Raw genomic sequence first — 22,957 nt, 5'->3', positions numbered from 1 at the left:
GGCAAATAGGGGAGCCCAGCATTGTGGTGTAGCTGGTAAAGCTACCACCTGCGACACTAGCATCCCATATGGACAATGATTCATGTCCTGGCTGCTCAACTTCCTATCAAGCTCCATGCTAATGGCCTGTAAAAATCAGCAGAAGATGGCCCAAGTGTTTGGGTCCCTGCCACCTGTGTGGGAGGCCCAGATGATGCTCCTGGTTCTTGGCTTCAGCCTGATCCAGTGCTGGCTGTGGCAGCTATCTGGAAGTGGACCAATGGATAGAAGATCTCTCTGTCTCTATCTCTCCCCCTCATCTCTCTCTGTAACTCTTTCAAAAAAAAATTTTTTTAAATAAAGGCAGGGGGCCGGCGCTATGGCACAGTAGGTTAATCCTCTGCCCTCAGCGCTGGCATCCCATGTGGGTGCTGGTTCTAGTCCCGGCTGTTATTCTTCTACTCTGCTATGGCTGGGAAAGTGGTAGAGGATGGCCCTAGTGCTTGAGCCCCTGCACCTGCATGGGAGACCAAGAGGAAGCTCCTGGCTCCTGGCTTCAGATAGGCACAGCTCCAGTCGTTGCGGTCATCTGGGGAGTGAACCAATGGAAGGAAGACCTTTCTCTCTGTCTCTTCTCTCCCTATGCATCTACTTCTTAAATAAATAAATTAAATCTTTAAAAAAAAAAAGGCAAATAGGAACTGACAGGGGTTATCTATAGGAATGCAGAAAAAGTCTAAGATCTTTAAGATCTATGACTTGAAACCATTTAATCCTAGGGGTATTTCTCCTAATATTGTGTAGGCATTAGGCACAATGGGGCAAAGAGATATTACTGCTTCATTAATAGCCTGCAAATATTGAGCTATGAAGGAGATGTAAATCTCCTTAGGGAAGGCATCATGTTAACTCCCATTACCTGGCAGGAGAGAGGTAGTCCAAATAGGAAGTTATTACAGAGTGGGCGGCATCTCTAAAAGGAAATTTACAGTCATGCCTGCAATGTGAACAATGACCCCAGCCTCGGCCCCTCAACAGCAGCCAATACTTTGGAAGCAGAGCAGAGGTGGGCTTCTTCATCTTAGGGCCAGCAGCGTCTGTGGTTCTGACCTGGGAGTCCTTCAGTCCTCAGGGCAGCTCCATCTCATTGCCAGCTTTAGGCAGAGCGGATAGGGCTCTCTCAGAAGCCGACTTCTGTCATGACAGTTGCTTGCCCAATGCCTTGGCTCTCTCCATTGGTAACAGATGCTGTTTGGGCTGACGGGCCAGGGGTGGACTGGCCTTGTTGGGTCTCAGTGATGGAAGATCCCCACATAAAGAAGATGTCAGTTGGGCCTGTCATCTGTCCTTACACTGACCCTTCTGCCTAGCTCACTCCTCCTCCTCCTGGTCTCTGTTATGTAGATCATGGAGGCAGCCTTTGGAATGTCAGCGAGGGGGTGCTTTCTTCTAGTGTCAGTGGGGCCTAAGCTAGAAATCTATAGTCACAGGCATAGTTTAACACTGTTTGTCTTTCCCTGTGAGTTAAGTCAGTGTCCATGAGGAGAACTATGTCCTTGGTGAGATCAACTTGGTAACTGCCTTATACGACGTATCTATAAATTTTTTAGGTCATCAGTAAAACTTCCCGTCTTCCCCTTAATTTGGTTTAAAAAGGGAACCTTTTGTTCATTTACTGCACCCTTAGCAGAATAGGTCTAGCTATAAAATGGTATTATAATTTAAAGTCCCATTTTCAGGCCAGGCTTCCTGGTCACCTTATTTATATTCTGGCCGGGTGTTATTACAAAGGGAAATTTGCCATCTCTTTTAAAAAGTAAGGGGTCAAATTGCAACCAATTTTTGAGAATACATCCAAGTGGTGACTTAATCCCCCCACTCACCCTGGGCTTCTCTACTTTCACCGGGTCGCCCATGGGTTCTGGGCCAGGGGTTTCCAGGCTCAGCTTAGTATTACTGTGTAGCCCAGACCTTCACTATGTAGACTGTGAATGTGAGAGCTTACTGCACGTCTAGTTTTCATACCCACCACATAAGGCTTCTAGTATTTGTATCCACCAGAAAATCCACTTCTTACCATCTCTAACTCTTTTTTTTTTTTTTTTTTTTTGGACACTTTCCTCCTCTTTGGCTGGAGCTCCCTTTTTGATCCGTATTTTGACCTGGCAATTCCTGGCTATTTAAGGTTTAGTTCACCTGAGGCTTTGTCAGTCCCCCTTTAAAGAATCCAGACTGCCTGCTGGGCCTGCTGGCTTGGGAAGGGCAAAAGTACCCATTTTTTCCTTTTTTCCATCTCTTTAGCAAGCTGTTGCCATAAAGACAGGTGCACGAGGCACCTCCCACATGTCTGCTAACACCCCCATCCCTGACACAGGTGCCCTGCTCAGGGGTAGAGGCTCTTAATGGGGGCACTGCCTGACCCCTATGAAGATCAGCAATGGTGCCCCCACCACAACCAGCATTTTTAACCCTTAGTGCAAGGGCACACTAGGTACCTGGATGTGGTGAAATGAGAAGGTCATGCCAAGATGGCCACTGGCAACAGAGTCTACCTGGCAACAGGCTGTGATTGGATGGTTTCAGAAACCACATGACAGTGGAGTCTGCCTGGCAACAGGCTGTGATTGGATGGTTTCAGAAACCACATGACAGTGGAGTCTGCCTGGCAATAGGCTGATATTGGATGGCTTCAGAAACTGCCTGGCAACAGGGTGTGATTGGTTAGGGCATAGACCGCCCCTTGACCGGATTGGCTGCCTTGGCTATATAAGCTGCTGTGGCAACTGAAATAAACGAATCTGCAGGCTGCTTGCCTCAGGCCTGCTTCCACCTGACTCCCAGGGTTTGTGTGGTGACTCCACCCCTCTTGCCCCCACCACAGTCCTCCTCCCAGAAACGAATCCACTGCAACACCTGGAGATGGAGAGGAGTCTTGTGAGCAAGAATGGAAGTGCAGGGGAGAGGGCTGCCAGCTCCCTGTCTCCACACCAGTCCTCATCAGATGCTGAGGACAGGGGAAAGAGCTTCAATTTCTGCTCCCCAAGTCATCACATAGTGGAGAGAAAACAAACCTGATGGGCATCTCAGCAAAGAACTGAGAGCTGAGAGCAATACACCTGATAGACCAGGAAGGTGTCTCAGGAAAGGCTTGAGTGTGCCATCTGCATTTAGACTAGAGCTTATGGGAGAATAGGGTCCACGTTGTCCTGCCATTTCTCCTTCCCCACACCCTCTTGTCTTGGACAAGGAATTTGCTGGGTGTGAAACTGGTGAAATTCCTCCCGACGTTTTATTGCCCAGTGTTATCAGACTGGGTAGCCAACTTGGTGCCGGGCAGGAAGGAGTCTCATGGGATGCTTTCACTGGGGGTTACGGGGTGTGGGCAATTCTTTGCAGTAGAAAATACTGTGCTGCATCCAAGGTGTGCTTTCGAGGCTGCTACATTCCTTTCTGCAGATGCTTGGCTTCCTATAGGCCCCTCTCACACACAGTCTAATTTCTATCTTCCTAACAGTAGCATTTTTTGTGATTAACATTCCAGATTTTTCCCTACAAAATTGGGAGGATAATTTCAATGATATCACTACACATTGATTTTTTTTAAAGATTTGTTTATTTATTTGAAAGGCAGAGTTACAGAGAGGCAGAGGCAGAGAGAGAGAGAGATAGAGAGGTCTTCCATCTGCTGGTTCACTCCTCAGATGGCCATAATGTCCAGAGCTGCACTGATCGTAAGCCAGGAGCCAGGAGCCAGGAGCTTCTTTAGGGTCTCCCACGTGGGTGCAGGGGCCCAAGCACTTGGGCCATCTTCTGCTGCTTTCCCAGGCCACAGCAGAGAGCTGGATCGGAAGTGGAGCAGCCAGGACTCAACCGGTGCCCATATGGGATGCTGGCACTGCAGGTGGCAGCTTTACCCATTACACCACAGTACCAGCCCCCAACTACACATTGGTTTGAATGGCTAAAGTAAAAACTGAAGCCACCAAATGCTGGTGAGTGTGTGGAGCAACAGGAACTCCTATTGATTGTTCCCTCAGAGTGGAAAATGTTGCAAACACTGTGGAAGGCAGCTGTGCAGTTTCTTACAAAGCCAAACACAATCTTACCATATAATCCAGAAATCATGATCCTAGGTATTTATTCAAATGAGTTGAAAACTCACATGAAAACAAAACCCTGCACATGAAGATTCACAGCAGTTTTACTGTAAAAAACTGGATGCACAGGATGGGTATTATGCAGAGTGGGTTAAGCCACTCCTTGGGATGCCCACATTCCATACAGAGGTGCCTGGTTCAAGGCCCAGCTACTCTCTGCTTCTGATCCAGCTTCCTTCTAATGTGCCTGGGAGACACTAGATGATGGCCCAAGTTCTTGATTTCCTGCCACTTGTGTGAGAGACCAGGATAGAGCTGGTGGCTCCCAGCTTCAGCCTGGCCTGGCCCTGACTGTTGCAGGCATCTGGGAAGTGAGCCAACAGATGGAAGATCTCTTTCTCTTTCCCTCTCTTTCTCTTCCTCTCTCTGTGTCACTCTGCGTTTCCAGTAAATAAATGAATCTTTAACATTGGAAGCACTCAAGGCATGCTTCAGGAGGTGAGTAGATGAATAAACCGTGAAACATCCACATGGAGAAAAAGAAGTGAGCTATAAGGCATGAAAAGACATTGAGGAGCTTTAAATATATATTGATTAATATAAAGAAACCAGTCTGGAAGTTTTCATTCCATTATGATTCCAACTATGTGACATTCTAGAAAAGGTGAAACTATAGACAATAAAAAGATTAGTGGGTTACTAAGGGTTTCTGGGGTGAAGGGGAGGTTAAGAATTGATAAGTGGTTGGCAGCAATTTTTTAGGGCAGTGAAAGTGTTTTTTATAAGACAGTAATGCTGAATACTTGACATCACCCTTCTTCTCAGACATCTGTGAAGCCTTGGTTCTCTCTACAAGTTGCTTGGGAAACAATCACTTGCCCTGGGAGAGTGCCAAGCATTTGAAGGAAATCTTGTTTAATCTGCTGTTCTACCCATGTAGAATATTTTTAAATTAAACTTTTTATTTTGAGATAGTAGACTGACATGTAGCTGTAGGAAATAATACACAGAGAGGGCTGGCATTGTGCAGCACATTGAACTACCACCTGCAATGCTGGCATCCTGTATTGGAGAGCTCCTTTAAATCCCAGGTGCTCTGCTTGCAATCCAGCTCCCTGCCAATGTATCTGGAAAAGCAGCAAAAGATGGCTCTTGGCTTTGGATCGGCTTAGCTCTGGCTGTTGTGGCCATTTGGGGGAGTGAACCAGCAGATAGAAGACCTCTCTTTGTTTCTCCCTCTTTCTGTAACTTTTACTCTCAAATAAATAAATAAATCTTAAAAATAAAATAGTGAAACTTATGAATATCAAATTGTTCGCAACAGTCTTTTATTATCCTTTTAGTACCTGCAGGGTCTGTAGTAATAGCCCTCCTTTCATTCTTGATATTGGTAGTTTGTGTCTTCTCGTGTCAGTTTTATTAAAAATTTCCTAACTCTATTGATCTTTTCAATAAAATCTGCTTCATTGATTTTTTTCTATTGCTTTTCTGTCTTCAATTTCATAGATTTCAGATATTGCTTTTATTATTTCCTTCCTTTAGTTTTCCTTGGGCTTAATTTTATTTTCTTTTTCTAGATTCTGGGGGTGTAAGTCTGGGTTATTAAGTCAAGACTTTTCTTCCTTTCTAATGTAAACATTTGGTGCCCTACATCTGCTTCTCAGCACTGCTTTGATTGTGCCCCACAAATGCTGCTACATCGGATTTTCATTTTCTCTTGGTTTAGGGAACTCTCATTTCCTATGAGCCCTCCAGTTTCAACTCAGCGGTAATTTTGAGGTGTGTTTAGTTTCAAAATGTTTGAGGGCTTTTCTAGTTCTTTGTTATTAACTTCAACTTTCATTCCATTGTGGTGTGAGAACATACTCCATGTGATTTCAATCCTTTTAGATTTGTCAAAGTTGGTTTTAGAGTGCAGGGTATGTATACTAACCATGTATATCCTGCTGTTGTTGAGTAGAGTTCTCTACACATATTGATTGGCTCCTGTTGATGGGTGTTACTGGATATTTTGTCCTTGCTGATTTTCTGTCTGGTGGTTATACCAATGGTGTGTGGTTTCCACAGACACTGCTGGGGAGAAACGCATTAGTGTTGGCCAGCAAGGGTGGAAATCCCAGGTCCCTTCTCTGATACCACCCTACTGGGGCACCAGGACTGCCCAGAGTGACTGCCTGAGGGTGGAAGCCTGTGCTCCCTACTTGGTCCTGAGCCCAGTGAGACTGCAGGTGGCCACAGGTTCTTGTGTGACATCTGGTTCCTGTCTGCAAGGTTTCTGGCTTGCTAGGTGCCTTGTTCCTGGTCCTTTGGCCAGAGAGAGCAGTGCTTGTGGGGCTTGGTTTTCTGTGTGTGTGCTTGTTTCCGATTCCAGGTTTCCAGCTTATTGAGCTGCAAGTCTAGCACATACGAGGCAAAAAGAAAACTCAGAGAACTCATCCCTGTGTCACTCCTCGCTCCCAAGGCCCCTGGCTGCTCCATCTGTTTCTTTCCACCCTTCTTCTGTTTGTTTTAGATATGTAACAGTTGTGGTCTTAAGTTGTATTTAACACAAGGAATGGGGAAAAGTATGTCCAGCCCATCTTCCCAGAAGTAAAAATCTGAGAAAATGATTTTCGACAGTGGATTTTAAAATGAGGCTAACAGCATAACTGTACTTAGCCCAAATCAATAGACTGCAGATATTTGTACAGCCAAAGGCATAAGAATGAACATCAGCATCTACTATCCTTTTCTGAAACACATGAATACTTGTGTCATGAGACACATATTCTCTGTTTTTCACATGACAGAGAAAGCTTCATTTTCTACTCCTACAACCACCACTTTTTGTGGCTGTCAAAGGAATGAGCATAATAAATGCTCTGAGAAGATCTGCAAGAAAGAATGAGCTTTTTTTTTTTCCCATGCAGTGTTTCTCAGATTAAACCTAGCACAGAGCAGGCTTCCCTAGAAAGTGCGATGCCATCCTAGAAGAGTGTCCCCTTTGGAAATAGTGAACCACATGTTCCAGGGAGTTATTTCAGGACTTAACCTCTCCAGGAGAGGGTTCTGGCATCTTCCTGGGTGAGCTGCCCTCGCAGGTCCCCAGGGTGTGGCTGGATATCCTGTCTTGATGAATCGTGCAGGGGAGACTGGTGAGGACAGCAGGGTCATCCTGTGCTCTCTCCCTACTCTGGTAACCTCGTCACCTTCACCTCCTACTAACACATGTGTCCACCTACACAAGGCGGGAGGGGAAGTGTTCTGATCTCCGTCTGCAGGTGACAAAGAGGGGACCACAGATGGGTAGTATATTCCTAGAAGAGCTGGATGGAGAACTAAAGCCTTTGAGCCTAAAGATCCTTGGTATTCACTGAGCCCCTGCAAATCCAGACTGCACCCCTGTCCTGCCGGAACGGTGCCGACTGACCTCCGAGGCCTGCCCTCCGGAATCCTGAGCCTCATGAGCAGGAAAACGTCCACGGGGCTTCTGGAACATTGCTCTCTGCTCACTGCCCCACACAGCCCTCCGCCTGAGTGGCCTTCCTGCTTTCCAGAAACCTTTGTTCCATGGAAAACAAGTGTTTTCCAGAACAAAACCTCCAGGGAGGGAAGGGGAAGCTGGCCTTCTAAATACAGGATGAGGATCAGCACTGCTCCCCGACCCTCACTTCCTCTTCGGCCATCGCAGCCACTGTGTGACTCCAGAGAGGAAGTGGCCAGGACTTCAGAAAGCGATTTACCGGGCAGAAACGGTCCCAGCAACACAGCCTCCAAGCAGCAGGCCCTCGCTCCCGGAACTGCACAATGGGGACTTGTCTGCCGCGTTGCTTCAGGGAATCGGGAAGCGGAAATGACCACTCTTAATCTGAGGAGGGGGTCAGCCAGGAGGGCAAAGCGGGCCAAGTGAAATGAGGCTAGGGTGATGCTGTGAAAATGGACCACTTGTCCCAGCAAACAACTCCTTTCCTTAGGACTGCGTTTCCTTGCCTCCGTGGCTGTGTCACTGCCTGCTTTGGTCGCACGTGGCCACAGAGGAGCCTCTTTGTAGGATTCAAGAGAGAACAAAGCATCTTGTGGTTGACATCACTGGTCTGGCTGGCTTTCCTGGAGAGAGGGATTCACTGTGGACCTGCAGTTAGTTCTTCCTTCCTACTTAGCAATTCTTGCTACTAGAGACATGGAGTGCAGCATTGAATTCTTAAATATTGCCCCCACTAATCAGGCCTGGCTGCAGCAATGGCTATTGGAGTCTTTGCTTTGCATTATTGGTGGCTGCCACTAAAATCTGGCTGTAGCCTGTTTGTGGGAAAATACTGTCAGCTCTGTACTCTTCAGCTTAGATTCGTTTTGCCAGCTTCATTCAATAGGCTTAAAGAATCAGACATGGACATAAGGCAGCTTGGATTAACAGAGAGGTCAGAGAAACATGGGCTGTGTCCAAAACAGTCAGCTCAAGAGGGCTGCAGACAAGTTGCTGTGGCCAAGCTAGGCTCACATGAGAGCCCCAGGCACTTGAGGCAGGCCCAGGACACAGTGTGAGAGGAAGAGAGGGATGTGGAGCCAGGTGAGAGAGCATTAGACCAGGGCTCCACCTGCAGCGGGTATTGGGGTCACAGTGTCCCCCGGTGGAGCTGAGAGGAAGGAACCAGCAAAAGCAAGAAAGATGGGGCCATCCCCACCTTGCTGCAGGCCTGGGGCAGAGTTGCTTCACCTTGGGGATGATTTCCTCCTTGGGCCAGATCTGCTTCAAGGCCACTCTTGGCTTTAACATTCCATGATTTACATTTTCAAAACTGGGAGAGGGGTATTTTTAAGTTTTCTTTTTGCCCTACATTTCTATTTTTATTATATTCACCTTAACCAATGACAGAAGTATATAAACTAAAACATGACTACCACCACCACCACTCTAGCTCCTCAGTCGTCCACACCCAGGTCATTGCCGCCCAAGGTTGTATTTCTAGACAACCAGAAAGGAGAGAGTGTAAGATCACAAGCTCCAGAGCCAAAAGGCCTGCTTCAAATGCATGCTGCCCTCCTTCCCAGGGTGGGACCTAGAACACAGCTGTCCCCTCCTGCTTGTTGCCTTGTCTGTAAAACAGGACAATGCTAGATACACTCTACTAGGCATTAACACAGGCAAATAGAACAGTGCCCAGACTCCATGTTCCACACTTGCATCTGGTCTCCTCTTAGTGGAGGGGAAATGTAACTACAGCAGACCTGGGAGTGACCTTCAAGGAGTTCGCAGTTTAAAGTCAGCTTGGCAAATGTCAGGACCCACTCTTTTTCTGTTCACGGCCCCCTGTGTGGCCATTGTAGAGAGAGAAGGAGATGTTGGGGCAGACAATAGATAAAAAGCTGCAGGGGAGAGACCATCACATTCCGCAACAGTCATCACAGTGGGCCCTCCCTTCAAACAGACAAGTCTTCAAAAGGAAGCTGGAAGATCCATTTAAAACCAAACATCTTCAAAGGGCGTTGCAGGAAGGCGACAGGAAGAGGCGCAGAATTCCCTATTAATAATGATGTGTTTGTAAACTATCCATCCCAGGCACAAGTTTCTCCCGGGAGGCTGTGTCTGGCGTTGAATACTCTGAGGTGCAGAAATGCTCCTTGTCACAGAGAGCAAACAAAATTGCTCCTGACTCAAGTGCGCCTGCCTCCTCCATGTTGCCTCCTGCCTGCAGCCTGTACCCACAAATATGTCGATGGCATTTCCACACTCCCCCCCATGCCCCCTCCCACATGTGTTCCATGGGGCCTCTCCGGCTCATAACAAGAGCTCACCCTGGGCTGATGTGGTGGGCAGTGACCTCAGACCTCAGCATCCCCCACTGACCAGTTCCCAGCAAGGCCTTCCTTCCTTACCCACTATGTGCCGGTGGCGGCTCCATGCTCGCACTCCTTCACTCTTCGTACATGTGAGAGAGGGACATCAGGGGCTGGCAGAAATGAGGAGCTCATTGGAGCTGGGACCAGATTTAACTTCCATAGGGCTCAGTATCCTCATCTATAAAATGGGACAATAGCAGTGTTGCCTTCATGGGCTTTCAGTAAAAATTAAATGAGTTGATAACATAGAGAAAAAAAATTAGCATCCTGTCTGGCACATATATATGCTTCCACTAGTCTATTTTCTATTACCATAATGAGATACCTGACACTGGGTACCTTAGGAAGAAAAGGGGTTCATCTCAACTCACAATTCTTGTCCAAGGCTGAGGGCCACATCTGTTGATGGCCTTCTTGCTGTCCCAAGGCAGCACAGGACAGCACATGACAAAGTCAGGGAGCATCTCCCTCTCTCTCTCCCTCCCTCTCTCTCCCTCTCTCCCTCCCTCTCTCTCTTCCTCTCTCCCTCTCTCCCTCCCTCTCTCTCTTCCTCTCTCCCTCTCTCTCTCCCTCTTTCTCTCCCTCTTTCCCTCTCTCTCCCTCTCTCTCTCTCTCCCTCTCTCTCTCTCTAGTGAATGAATAAATGCTTTTAATGTAATAAGAAGAAAATCCTTATTTTGGTCCCCACAGTCATACGCAAGGACACTTCAATTCTAGGTTGCTCAATACAAGAAAGATGAAAATTGACCTCTCAAGCCATTAAGTAGTGGAGAGCTCTCCAAGGTACAGTGAAGAGAATATGTGCCCACTGGGGGATAAATCAAGACGCTCCTTTCCCAGTGTCTTGGGAAGGCAGATGAGCCTGGATTTATGGAGGAAATTCAGCCTCCAGACAGCAGCATAATTACACAAGCCAGCATCATTAATCAGCAATCCGCTGCCGACCGAGGGAGTCCATAAACCTCCAACTCTCTCTCCTCCAAGATGGATTTGACTGAAAAACAATGATTTAAATCCCACGTACTTGGGCATGTAGGTTAGGAGAAAGTAGTGAAAACATCTGAAAGAGGAGAGTGCACCCACCCCCAGAACCTCTTTTATTAGCCCTCTAGTATTTTGATGGCCCTTCTGTGTTACACACACACACGCACACACACACACACTCACTCACTCACTCACTCCTTGTATCAGACAGTTCCCACCAAGGATCCTCCAGTTGTGATCTCAGAAAACTCAGTTCCATGACAAGTCAAGGGGACCACAAAGCTAAAAACATGTCGGAAACCCACAGCTGTGCTGTATGGTGACCAAGCTCCCCAGATACACTAAGGAAGTCTCCACCTACATGGAAGCTTCCTCACCACAGGTACCCTATCCTTCCAGGTCATCCTGTCCCTCAATACCAAGTCCAGTGGTATTGGCACTGAGGAAAGTGCCCATTCTACCCGCTGCAGGAAGCCGGGCTTCCCCGGGGATCAGTGGATGGCAGCAGAGGTGGAGGGCTCTCATTCCCCAGTCATCCTTATTGCAGAATGCTTCCTCCCCGGCCTCAGCTCTGCAGAGCAGGTCTCGCCTTTCTTGAGATGTGGCACAAACCTCTTTTCTGGCTTTTCTGCCAAGTTCTTTGTATGTGAGCCACATATAACCAATTTTACTGAAGGTCTAGTGGCCAGAGGGGTCATTACAGCACAGAGCAGGAAGTAAATTCATGGTCAGGATGACATCTCTGTCCCTGCTTCTGCTTCCCTGAGGGGCTTTTCCTCTGGCCCTGTTTGCCATACACTCTTGTGCCTTCTAGTGCTCTCATGGGCTCCCCAGAGCTCCCTCTAGACTCTGAGCTGTTTCCTGCTGGTCTGGCCTCCTAGCTTCTCATCTCTGTCCCACTTGCATGCCCACCAAGCATCAACAATTCCTGATTTCCAAGAGCAACATAGCTTGCTTTAGTGCTTTCCTCACCCCTCCAACTCAGACCTGGTGGTCTCACCTCTCTGCAGCAGGGCTGCAGGTGGCACCTGTCATGGTGTGCCCCAAACAAAAATGCAATTTTCTCTCCCACAAAAAAGTTTTATTCTGAAGTCACAGGTGTTTTCTTTCATCTGTTCCCTCTGGTGGCCATGTGATATAAAATTCAGAAAAACCTCTCATCTCCCTCCCCCTCCCATGCCTGACACACCCACCAGGAGTAAGTATCTCTCCTTCAGCGTAAGGGATAATGGATGGCCTCTGAGTTGAGATGTTTGGACTTTAGGGTGACAAGGGGTGATAGGAATGCAGAAGAAACTGTCAGTTGAATTTGGAGGCCAGCCACATGCAGTGGCATCCTCTCCCCTGTGGGCAGCAGCCACCACTCCCAAGGGGAACAACCGGGGCACTCTCCAGAGTGCCGAGCTGCTGAGCTGTGATGGTGGGGAGGTTAGGATGTATTCAGTATGTTCTCAACTTTAGCTTTCCATTTATGATGGATTTACCGACAGAATCCCATCATAAGTCAAGGAGTGTCTGTATATTCAGGAGATGCACAAAATTAGACATTTCATTTAGAAGTGACACACTAGTTCTCAAACTGCAAGTTCTCAAACCCTAGTGGATGTAAAAAAACCTTCTGGTGCACGCACTAAAAGTTCAGGTTCCCTGGTCCTCTGCTGACATGGTCTGATGCTTAAGACCTGAGCAGAACCCCGGAGTATGCATTTTTTCAAAAATATCCCACTCTACTCCTCCACCTGTTGGTTCAGATGCAGGAGCTCAGCTGCCTACACCTGGAGAAACATTGCTTTTCTGTATTTTTTAAAGTATGCATGGATTTCCACATTTTTAGTTTATTTATTTGAAAGACAGAGTGACAGAGAAAGAGATCGATCTTCCACCCCCTGGTTCACTTCCCAAATGCCTATAACAGCCGGGCTGGGTCAGGCTGAAGCCAGGAACCAGGATTTCCATCCAGGCCGCCCATGTGTGTGGTAGAGATCACCTGCTGTTGCCCAGGACACAGTAGCAAGAAGCTGGATTGGAAGTGGAGGAGCCAGGACTTAACCAGCCCTCCAGTGTTGGATACAGGTGCCCTGTGTGGCAGCTTAAGCTACCATGCCACAGTCTCCACCCCTACTTTTCTGTTTGATCTGTGGTGAAGAACGCAGGGGTGCTGGGGCTCTCTGAGTCTCCCAGGGCGGCTATCACAAATTATCACAAACTCAGTGGCTTATACCAACACACATTTCAGCAATGTTCGCAATAACCAAAAAGTAGGAGCAACCCAAACACACATCAAGAGATGAATGGATAAACAGAATTTGCCATCCATGAAACATTTGACCTTAAAAAGGAAAGGGATTCTGACACGCACTAGGACAGGATGAACTTTGAAGGCGTTATGGTAAGTGAAATGAGCCAGACACAGAGATGGACACTGAACGAGTCCTCTACGTGACGTACCTCCAGTAGCCAGATTCATTGAGATGGGAAGTGGGATGGTGGCTACCAGGGCTTAGGGCAGAGGAAGATGGGGAGTTCGTCTCTAACAGAAGGTAAGTTTGCAATGACAGAAACAGTCTGGAGATGGATGATCACACAAACAAGTGAATGAATGTACTTAATGCTGCCAAATTGTGCATGTCAAAATGGTACATTTTATTTAACATAATTTTTAATGCGAAGCCCAGGAATTTAATCTCTCACAGTTCTGGACGTTAGAAGTGGAAAATCAGTACCACCAGGCCGACAGCAGGCGCCCTCCCCAGGGCTCTAGGGGAGAATACTTCTTGCCTCTTCCAGCTTCTGTGGCTGTCAGCTTTGTTGGTTTGTGGCCGTATCACTCCAGGCTGTGCCTCCATCCTCACGTAGCCCTTTCCTCTTCTCTCTCTGTGAAACCTCCCTCGGCCTCCTCCTACAGAAATGCCTGTGACGGCAGTAGGGTCCACCCAGCTAGTCCAGCGCAACCACCCACACAAGATCACCAACTCAATCCCATCTGCAAGAGTCCTGTTCATCAGACAAGGTTCCATTCGCAGGCTCCGGAGAGGGCACGGCTGCCTCCTGGGAGTCACTGCTCAGCCTCCCACACCAGCTGTCGGGTTCCAGGGGAAAGTCAGGCAGGCTGGGCAGCTAGCACTCCAGCTTCTCGGTGTCAGGCAGTCCCGATCATGATGGAACCACTTCCTGGGGGTGGAGGTGGCTGGGGTGCAGCCGGGATGGTGAGGTCCCAGGCCAGCCTCAGACGCCCCATGATGGAGCCAGTGGGTAACCAGGCGCATCCAGCACCACGTGCTGTGAAGCAGAAGGGAGAGCGGGAAGTGACCTGCCCGCCTCGTGCTTGGGTCCCAATGCAAGTATCCCAGGTCTGAAGGACAAAGAGCTGAGCTGAGCCCCCACTGTGTGCCAAGCACAGAGTCAGGCACACCCCAAACTTAAGCTTATCCAATGCCCTCTGCAGACCTAGCAGGGAATATACCGGCCCTATTGTCAGTCCTGCAAGTTCCACCAAGTCAAGAGTCCGCCTTGAATCAGGCAGGCCTGGGACCACATCAAGGCCCTGCGTTTACTGGCCTTTAGACCTGGGACACCTGTCTCGCTGCCCTGCTCCCCCCTGCTCTAAACTCAGAGGCAAGGCAGCTGGCAGCTTCTGCCTCGTGGGGTTAATTGCTGTGAAGATACACAGTATTGGGCACAGGCTTCAGGAAAGCAAAACCCATATGAGTCATCCCAGCCCTGCCCAGGGGCGGAGAGCAGGACCTGCCCCAGCCTGGCTCTTGTCCCTCCCGCCCGGTGAGAGATCCTCCCCGGTAATCCCAGGGTCTGCAGCCTGCTGAGCTGGCCTGGCTGTGGAGGGGCTTTGTGGTCAGAGGCACTCCCAGCTTTGCAACAGCTGGCCTCTTGGAGACCCTGCCCTTTTGCCTCCCCAGAAAGTCCACTATTAACCCCAGCACAGCAGAGGGCAGCGAGGCCTCAAGATAATTCCTCCCTTATCCTCCACCGCCGCTGCCAGCTGGAGTCCCGCGGGCCTTCAACGCCTGTGTTGTTCAGCTCCCTCAGAGCCCCTCCGCAGGCCCAGCCGCACGCCCAGTGCCAGCTGCAGCCATGGGGCTGGCAGCCAGACTGGAAAAAGCAGGGGTGACCCCATCGCTGGCCCCCGCCTTCTCAGAGGGATCTCTGGACAAGGACTCCTTTCAGAGCCATGAATCCAGTCGGGGGACAGGCCTGCAATTGTCCGTGTTGTTTAGAAGAGCTTTGGCAAACACGACTGGCTTGACAATGGCGGGGCTAACATTGACTCTGGAGGTCACCAGGCTCAGGGTGGCCACAGGGACATCACTGTCTGTGTACCCCCACCTCGACCCCCACCCCTTCTCCAGGGTCCTGTCCTGGGAGCCCGCAGCCGGCCTGGAGGCAGGTGCATGGTGCTCACTCTGAGACCACACTCTGGGCGCCAGGAAGGAGGGGATCTGCCCTGTATTGAGCATCACTGTTTGCCAAGCTCCCCTCCCCACCACAGGTGGGGGCCTGGCTCCTCTAAGAAGGCCTCTGACTCAGCCCCCTCAGGCCTCAGGGAGTTGATCTCAGATGAAGCCACCCCCCAACCCAGCACCCAGTTGTCAACAGCCTGGCAGGTTGGCCCCAGGGCTTCCTTGTTCTCCTATCAGAGGGAAAGCTCTCCAACCTCTCTGCTCCACCAAGTTCAGAATCTGCTAGGATGTTTTGTTGTTTTTGTTTTGTTTTGTTTTCTATCAACACGGAGTAGAAACAGTGTTATCTGGCTCAACATTAATCAGTTTGAAAATCAGCCTAAGCAGCTCTGCTTTGGAGGCCCTCAAGAGGCTAAACAAGAACTGCCCCTCCCAACTACCAACCCAGGCTTCCTTCCACCAAACCAAGTGGCTCCCGGAGGCAGGCTTCACCGGAAAATATTCATTGTCTCTGTGTGTTTTGATGCTCTGGCTTGGCCTGTGTTGGTGAAAAAGAACTGGGGGTATAGTTAATTTATTTTAAAGACTTATTTGATTTATGTGAAATTCAGAGTGAGAGGCAGAGAGGGAGAGACAAAGAGATCTTCCATCTATTGGTTTACTCCTCAAATGGCCTTAACAGCTGGCGCTGGGCCAAGCCAAAGCCAGGAGCCTGGAACTCCATCCAGGTTTCCCACATGGAGGCAGGGGCCCAAGCACTTGGGCCATGATCTGCTACATTCCCAGGCGGGGAGCTGAACTGGAAGTGGAGCAGCCAGGACTTGAATCAGTGCTCCAGTGTGGGATGCCAGCGTTGCAGGTGGCAGCCTCACCGGCTGTGCCACAACACCAGCCCCTGGTCAGTTCGTCCATACAGCCCCTCCAGCTCATGAAGAGCTGCATGTACTCTAGCAGGAAAGGACAGGTCAGGCACCAGCCCTTAAACTGACTCATGCTTGAACCCATCACTCAGGGCCTCAGTTTCTCCATTTAGAAAAGTGAAGATTGAAGAGGGAGAACAGGTTTCTCTAACCAAAACTGATTTCAGAGGCGCCCGGCCACCACTTGCACAAGCCTCTGTCAAGGCTTGCCTGTTCACACTTTGCTATTTTTCTCAAAGAAACCTCCAAATGACATGCACCTGAAGCTCTGTAAAACCGGATCCATCCACAGAGGCCGTCCTCCAGGTAACACAGAGCCAATAATGAGTCAGCGTTTGGAAGACGGAAACCAGCTCCTTGACAGACAGACTGGAAACCATGCACTTCATCTCTGGTTTTTGTTTTTGTTTTTTCTTTTTTGGTTTTTGCATGCATGCAGGTTTTTCTTGGTTTGTTTGTTTTTTTTGCCACTGCTGTACTAAAGTGTTGGAGATGTTGGGAGCACCAGCAAGCTGACATCGCATGTTCGTTAACATGACTCTCTTTGAAAAGCTACAGAGCTTTGGGTTTCAATGGTGTCTATTATTAATGAAGAGATGAGGAAACTTGCACTGTGAAGAATGAAACTAAGCTCATATAAAATTCAACTTGGCTGATTTGACTTGAAGTTTGCAAGGAGAAAGCCCAGAAGAGAAGAGAAAGTCTGTGGCACAGAGAGAGATGGGGAGGCGGGTCTCCGGGGCAGGGAGAAGCCTTCCCTCTGCAAGGGGCCCCTGTGCACTATGGGGAAGACACCACCCAGCCCCTGACAGTGCTACACACAGCGACCAAGGGCACAGTACAGGAAAGCCCCGCTGTGGGCTTAAAGATGACATGATGTGGCACCAGGGATTCCATCATGCATTGTCCATTGTCCCTTTGTTGTTGGATGCGAGAGACACAGTGAAGAGCAAAACAGATGTGGCCCCTACATTCCAGCCTGCACGGAGCACAGCCATGCCAAGAGGCCCTGCAATTCAGTGTGGTGAGTGCTTCGAGGGAGGGGCTCCGGGGAGACTCCAGGGAAGTGGGAGCCACCCGAGCCCTGCAAGGTAAGTAGACATCCACCAGAAGGAGGAATGAGAAGTGTTTTAATCCTAACCAGGAAGAAAGCAGGTGTTCCTGATGCAAGGCAGACCAGGTGTGGGTTAGAGTCACAGGAGCCAAGTAGAGAAGATATTATTTCATCAAATACTGGGCCATATGGGTTTTCGAAAGCCTTAGGAGGAAGTGTGGACTTTACCTCAAAGGTAATGGGAGTGACTCTGGTATCACTTGACGGTGTGGAGTGTGGGCCCAGAGAAGCTAGGCAGGAGATACCAAGACCAAGTAGGAGGCCATGGCAATCGAGGCAAAAGATGATGGTGTCCTAGATAGAAGTGCAACCATGGGTAGAAATTCAAAAAATATTTAAGACAAAGGAGGTGGTTTGATGTTTAGCTATAAATGAGACAGAAGGTGCCAAGGAATCTCGGATGACCTCAGATACGTGAGCAGCTGGGCAGCCAGATGGCAGAGCTCTTGGAAATACGGTGACTCCAGAAGAAGCATGATCAGTGCTCCTGAACCGAATCACCCACGAGGATGCAGGGGGCCTTCAGAGCTCGCAGCAGAAGGGCAAGTTGAAAGGCCCAAAAGAGATTGACTTATTCAAGTTGTGGCAGTGAGGACAGGGAAGGAAAAGGCAAAAGGTTAAGAAGCTCAGTGGAAAAGGTGCTCAAATGAGAAAAGCAGACCACAAAGCCACATGGTGATAAGACGCATGCACACACACAGGGCTAGACCAGGGGAAGGTGCTGGTGGCACCTAGCTGATGGCAGTAGGTCTGCCTTCCTATGAGATCAGTTGTGATATGTGGTTCCTTCTCTTTGCTTGGCTATATTCACAAAGCTAAAACAGCCCCCAAAATTGTATTTTTTGGGAAAAAACTGATTGTAAAAAAGTGATTTTTATCACTTTTAAGCATTTTGGATAATATAAAGTGTACTGAAAAAGTGGTTATGTGGCTAATGACATTATTGGAAGGGCTTTTAACTTAGAGTCAAGAACTTGGCACAAGCATTTAGCCTAGCAGTTAAGATTTGGGTTAAGATGACATTTTCCACATCAGAGTTTTGGGGTTCAATTCACAGCTCCAGTTCCTGATTCCAACTTTTTGGTAATGTAGACCGTGAGAAGCAGCAGTGATGGCTCAAATCATTGAGGTCTGGCCACTCACAAGGGAGAACTGGACTGACTTCCCAGCTCCCAGGTTCTGCCCAGCCACAGCCATTGCAGGGGGGTGAACCAGTGAACACAAGTTTCTCTACCCCAAACATTATTTAAAAATAAACAAATACATAAAGTGAGGAACTAAATTGGAAAGGAGCTTAAGGAAGTAACATATTTTACTGCCTCACAAAACTGGTTGCCAAGTTTAGAAATACCCTCTCACCTTCAGAGATTCTCATTCAATTGGCAGGAGGTGTAACCTGAGACTTGGGGATTTCCTTAATGCTCCCTGGGTGAGTCCACTGTTGGCCAAGGTGGAAACCACTACTGTAATTAAGGAGGATTGGCAGGGATGATCTATGAGACTACTGAAGTAACACCTTGACAGTAGGGACTCCATTTTAGAGCACCTGAGATTCCATCTTGAGAAAGCACCCCCCACTGTGAAACTCTGGTCTGAAACTATGATCTAACAGTACACTGCATCCCACTTGGCAGAGCATAGAAACTCCCTAGCCTGATCGCCCAAGCTTAAAAACAGACAGGCTACACCTGAATTAATGTTAAAACTGTTATTTGTCTATTGTCAAGATTGTAACTGATTAGTTTTGCATAGGCCTTAGGTCAGCTTGACCCTAGTAACCATGTATTCCCTCTCCCCTCTTTGTGGTTTTTGTCTTTATAAACCCTGTTGCTTTGGGCTCAGGTCGAGAGTTCGTTAGGGCATGAGCCTGCTTTCCACCGCAGATAATAAAGGACCATCAAATCTTTATCAGTGTGTGGTGCTCCTCTGTTTACTCTCGCTCAGGTACAACACTACCAACCTGGTTTAGAGAGGAGGTGACCGTGGTGGGGCCATGAGGCAGGCTCCAAGGAAACCAGTGAGACATTGACCCCAGGGTCAGGCAAGGGTCAAGTCACAGGGTAGATTTAAAGATAGGTGAAGCAAGCTGAATGCAACCCTCCCCTCCCCCCCCCCAAAAAAAAAAAAAACTCAAAAAATGAAAACAGAGGCTTCTCCTTCATGAAGAACAAGTGCAGCAGGTGGTGGATATTCAAAGCAGGGGCCCACACCCCCTGAAGTGTTACTCAGCAAAAGACAGCAGCTCGGCTGAAGGTCTTCAAGTGCGCAGTAGACAGGGTAGCGGTAATTCACCACCACTAGGGACTGGCTTTCCAATAACCTATGGCTGAGGGATCAGCGGGGCTGTCTGTCCCGGACACCCGGCCCAGCTGCCCTTGAAGAGCTGCTGGGGGGTGAGTCCAGACAATGCCTCCTTTGAACTCTGGTCCTCGCAATTCTTTACGTTTGTCTGCGTTTCTCTGACGTCACAGTCTTCACCTGGGAGAAAGAAGGTACCTCCACCCGTTTCACAGCCTTCAGGGGATTGGCTACAATAACAGCGAGAAGCAGCTAGCGGGTGTTTTCAACGTTTGAGGACTGCCATTGAAGCAGGAAGAGGGGCTATAAAGCAGCTGCAGCCAGTGTGGGCTACGGTCTTACTGCCCTGTTGTCGTTTGCTGGGTATTTTCTCTGTTCTCATTTTGCCGTCTAGGTGCTCAGAGAACCAGCAAGCAGATCGAAGGCCTCTCTCTGTCTCTACCTCTCTGTAACTCTGCCTTTCAAATATATAAAGTCTTTTTTAAAAAGTCAAAGCAGGCCACTTTCTCAGCAGATTAGTAGTACAGAGTAGGTAGATCTTAAAAAGTGGAGCACGTAAGCATAATCAGCAGCCTTGATGTAAAATATCTTAATGTTAGTTATCAGAATGCAGACAATGACAACTGAAATCTAAACTCCCTGACGGCAGTTGGAGTGAAGTATGTGGGACTTTTACCTACATTTCATTAAACCTGAGATGCCTTTGATTGTAAAATATACTGCTACTTTATTCATTGCTAAGGAAAAAGAAACCACAACACGATTTCTTGGGTAACTTTTTTCCTTATTGAAAGAGGTCTTTGAGGTTTTTTTAAAAATATCTCGTTACTTTTGTAGGTTTCTAGAAAGGAAAAACATAAGGGGAAGGAACTAGTTAAGATGTTCTGCAAAGCTTCGTCACATTCCAACTCTCCTGAGTTACTTCCCAGGCACTCCTATCTGTATTTCCCTCTCAACAATGTCCTCCGGCCTTTCTGGTGAATTAGTGATGCACTCTCATTATCTCCCATATTTTCTGATGAGCTGCTGGCATCTTTTTGCAAGCTTTCTTACCTAGTACATGGCAGAAAATCCTTTAGCACCTATCTCACTCACAAAACATAACTCGGTTTTATCTACTTGTGGATATCTTCCCTTAAGTCCTCTAAAGCCACACCTCTCAAACATCCATGTTCATACAACTCACCTGCGGATCTTGTTAAACAGAAGATATAAAATAGGTCTAGGTTAAAGCTGGAAATTCTGCAACTCCCGACCTCGCAGGTGAAGCCAACACTGCTGGTGGCAGTGCCACAATTTGAATAGCAAAGACATCAAGAAACTGATCCAATTTCTTGCTTCTTTACAGGAAGATGTGGAAGTATGATTATTCCTCCAACGAATGTTTGTTTCCCTAATATTAAATGTGTGGCCTGCTGCTGTGTTTTCCTGCTTATGCAGTAATTTCTCATCTCAATGCCAAATCATAGCACGATCTAGAAATTGCTTAAATGACAGTGAAAGTAAACACACACAATTCACGGAAATGATGGTGGAGGGCAGAGCTGGGGTGACATGAGGCCAAGCGTAGTCCAAGCTATAACCCAACACTGGCGGAAAGCATTGTATCCCAATGTCAGAGATGCTAACCTGGGGGAACGTGCACCTTCAGATCAAGGAACTATGGAATCTGGCCACCCTCTGTGCTATCTTAGCTTCTTCACTTTGTGGTTTTTGTTCTGTTAAGAAAATGCTGGACTCAGCCTCGGGAAGTACGGGAAGTACGAGAGCAGTAACCAGCATGGGTTCCTGGGGGCGGATGTGCCTCGCCTTCTGGCCTCTGCTTTGTGCACAGAGCACAGCTGGAACCTCCGCAGTGAGCGCGCTGGTGGGTGTGTGCTGTAGTCAGCTTCTCAGCAATCGGTCACCTGAGCACTCTAGAGAATGACAGACTCTGAGCTCCACCGACCCTCTGAAGCCGCATCTCTGGGGCCAATCCCAGGGAACTCTTCACCAAGGCCCCCAGGAGAGTCTTGGTAGCTCGAGCCTGGGAGCCGCTGGCTCAGTGCCTTACCCCTTTCCTGCAAGGTCAATCTGTCGGCTTCTACTAGGGGCTCCTGCTGCACACCAGATGTTAAAGCGGACTTGGAGAGGTCTGACGCAGCGCCTCTCCCACCTCCTGGAGCTGACCCTCCACAGAGTCCTGTGCTGTGTGCATCAGGAGGGGAGGGGGAGAGAGGAAGAGGAGGGTGTGTGTTCAAGGGATGTGATGGGAAAGGGCTTTGAGGAGAAGCTGGAGAAGGAGCTGACTCTTGAAAGATGGGTGCAGTTCAGACAGGACCGGAGAGGCAGATGCTACAGCTTAAGCCAAGGGAAGGAGGCAGGTGCAAGCCAGTCTGCAGTGAGAGACCAGGTGTTCTAAAGAGAGGGCTCCTCTAGCAGACTCAAACTATCTGCTTGGCTTTGTGTGTGTGTGCTTTTGAGAGTCAGACATCCAGAATGAGAAAGAGCTAGCCACTGGCTTATTCCCCAAAAAGCCCACCAGGGTTGGGACTGGATCAGGCTGACACTAGGAGCCAGGAACTCAAGTCAGGTCTCCCGCTGGGTGTCAGGCACCCAGTTACTTAAGTCATCACCTGCAGCTACCTGGAGTCTGAATTAGCAGAAAACTGGAGTCGGGAAACAGGCTGAACTCAGCCATCGAATATGGGACTTGGGTGTCTTAATGACCAGGCTGCATGCTTCCCCCCAGCCCCCACTTTGGAAAGTTCGAGGAAAGTAAGACAATACCCTAAGAGAATTTGCCCTCTGGTTTCTGGTCCCTCCATTTGGAGTTTTTTGATTTGTTGACTTCTTTCCCTTTCTTCTACCCATGCTATTTTCAGATTCAAAGACTGGAGACCCAGAGCCTAAGGTTTCTTGTGAGGGCATCGGGTCACGTCCCGGACCTTCCATTTGTGCCAGTTCCCCAGCTGCTCGGTGTGCTTCCGAGCAACATCTCCCCGCCCCATCCCTGTGCTGTCAGAGCACAAGAAGTGCAAGCTCATTGCAATATTAATCTGAGCACAACACAACTAGAGAGGAAACTTTGCTGCTCTGTTGCAAATAGCATATGGTGCCTCCCAAAAACCAAAGGAAATGATTTTTAATCATCTGCTGTTCAGGATTATCCACGCTCCCCTTCCTCAGCGTGGATAACTGAAGGTTGACTGTATTCAGATTTCAAAGTATTTGGAACTTTATTGGACTCCAAGGCTTCCAGGTTGCTCCCCACTCCCAGTAGGCGTCCAAGCCTGTAATTGAAGCGATCTGCATGCAAGGACAGTGCCACGGAGGCAGCTGAGGACAACTGGC

Source organism: Oryctolagus cuniculus, chromosome 3, assembly GCF_964237555.1.
Source record: "Oryctolagus cuniculus chromosome 3, mOryCun1.1, whole genome shotgun sequence".
NCBI lineage: Eukaryota > Metazoa > Chordata > Mammalia > Lagomorpha > Leporidae > Oryctolagus > Oryctolagus cuniculus.
The sequence above is the reverse complement of the archived record's forward strand: the minus strand, read 5'-3'. Positions refer to the sequence as shown.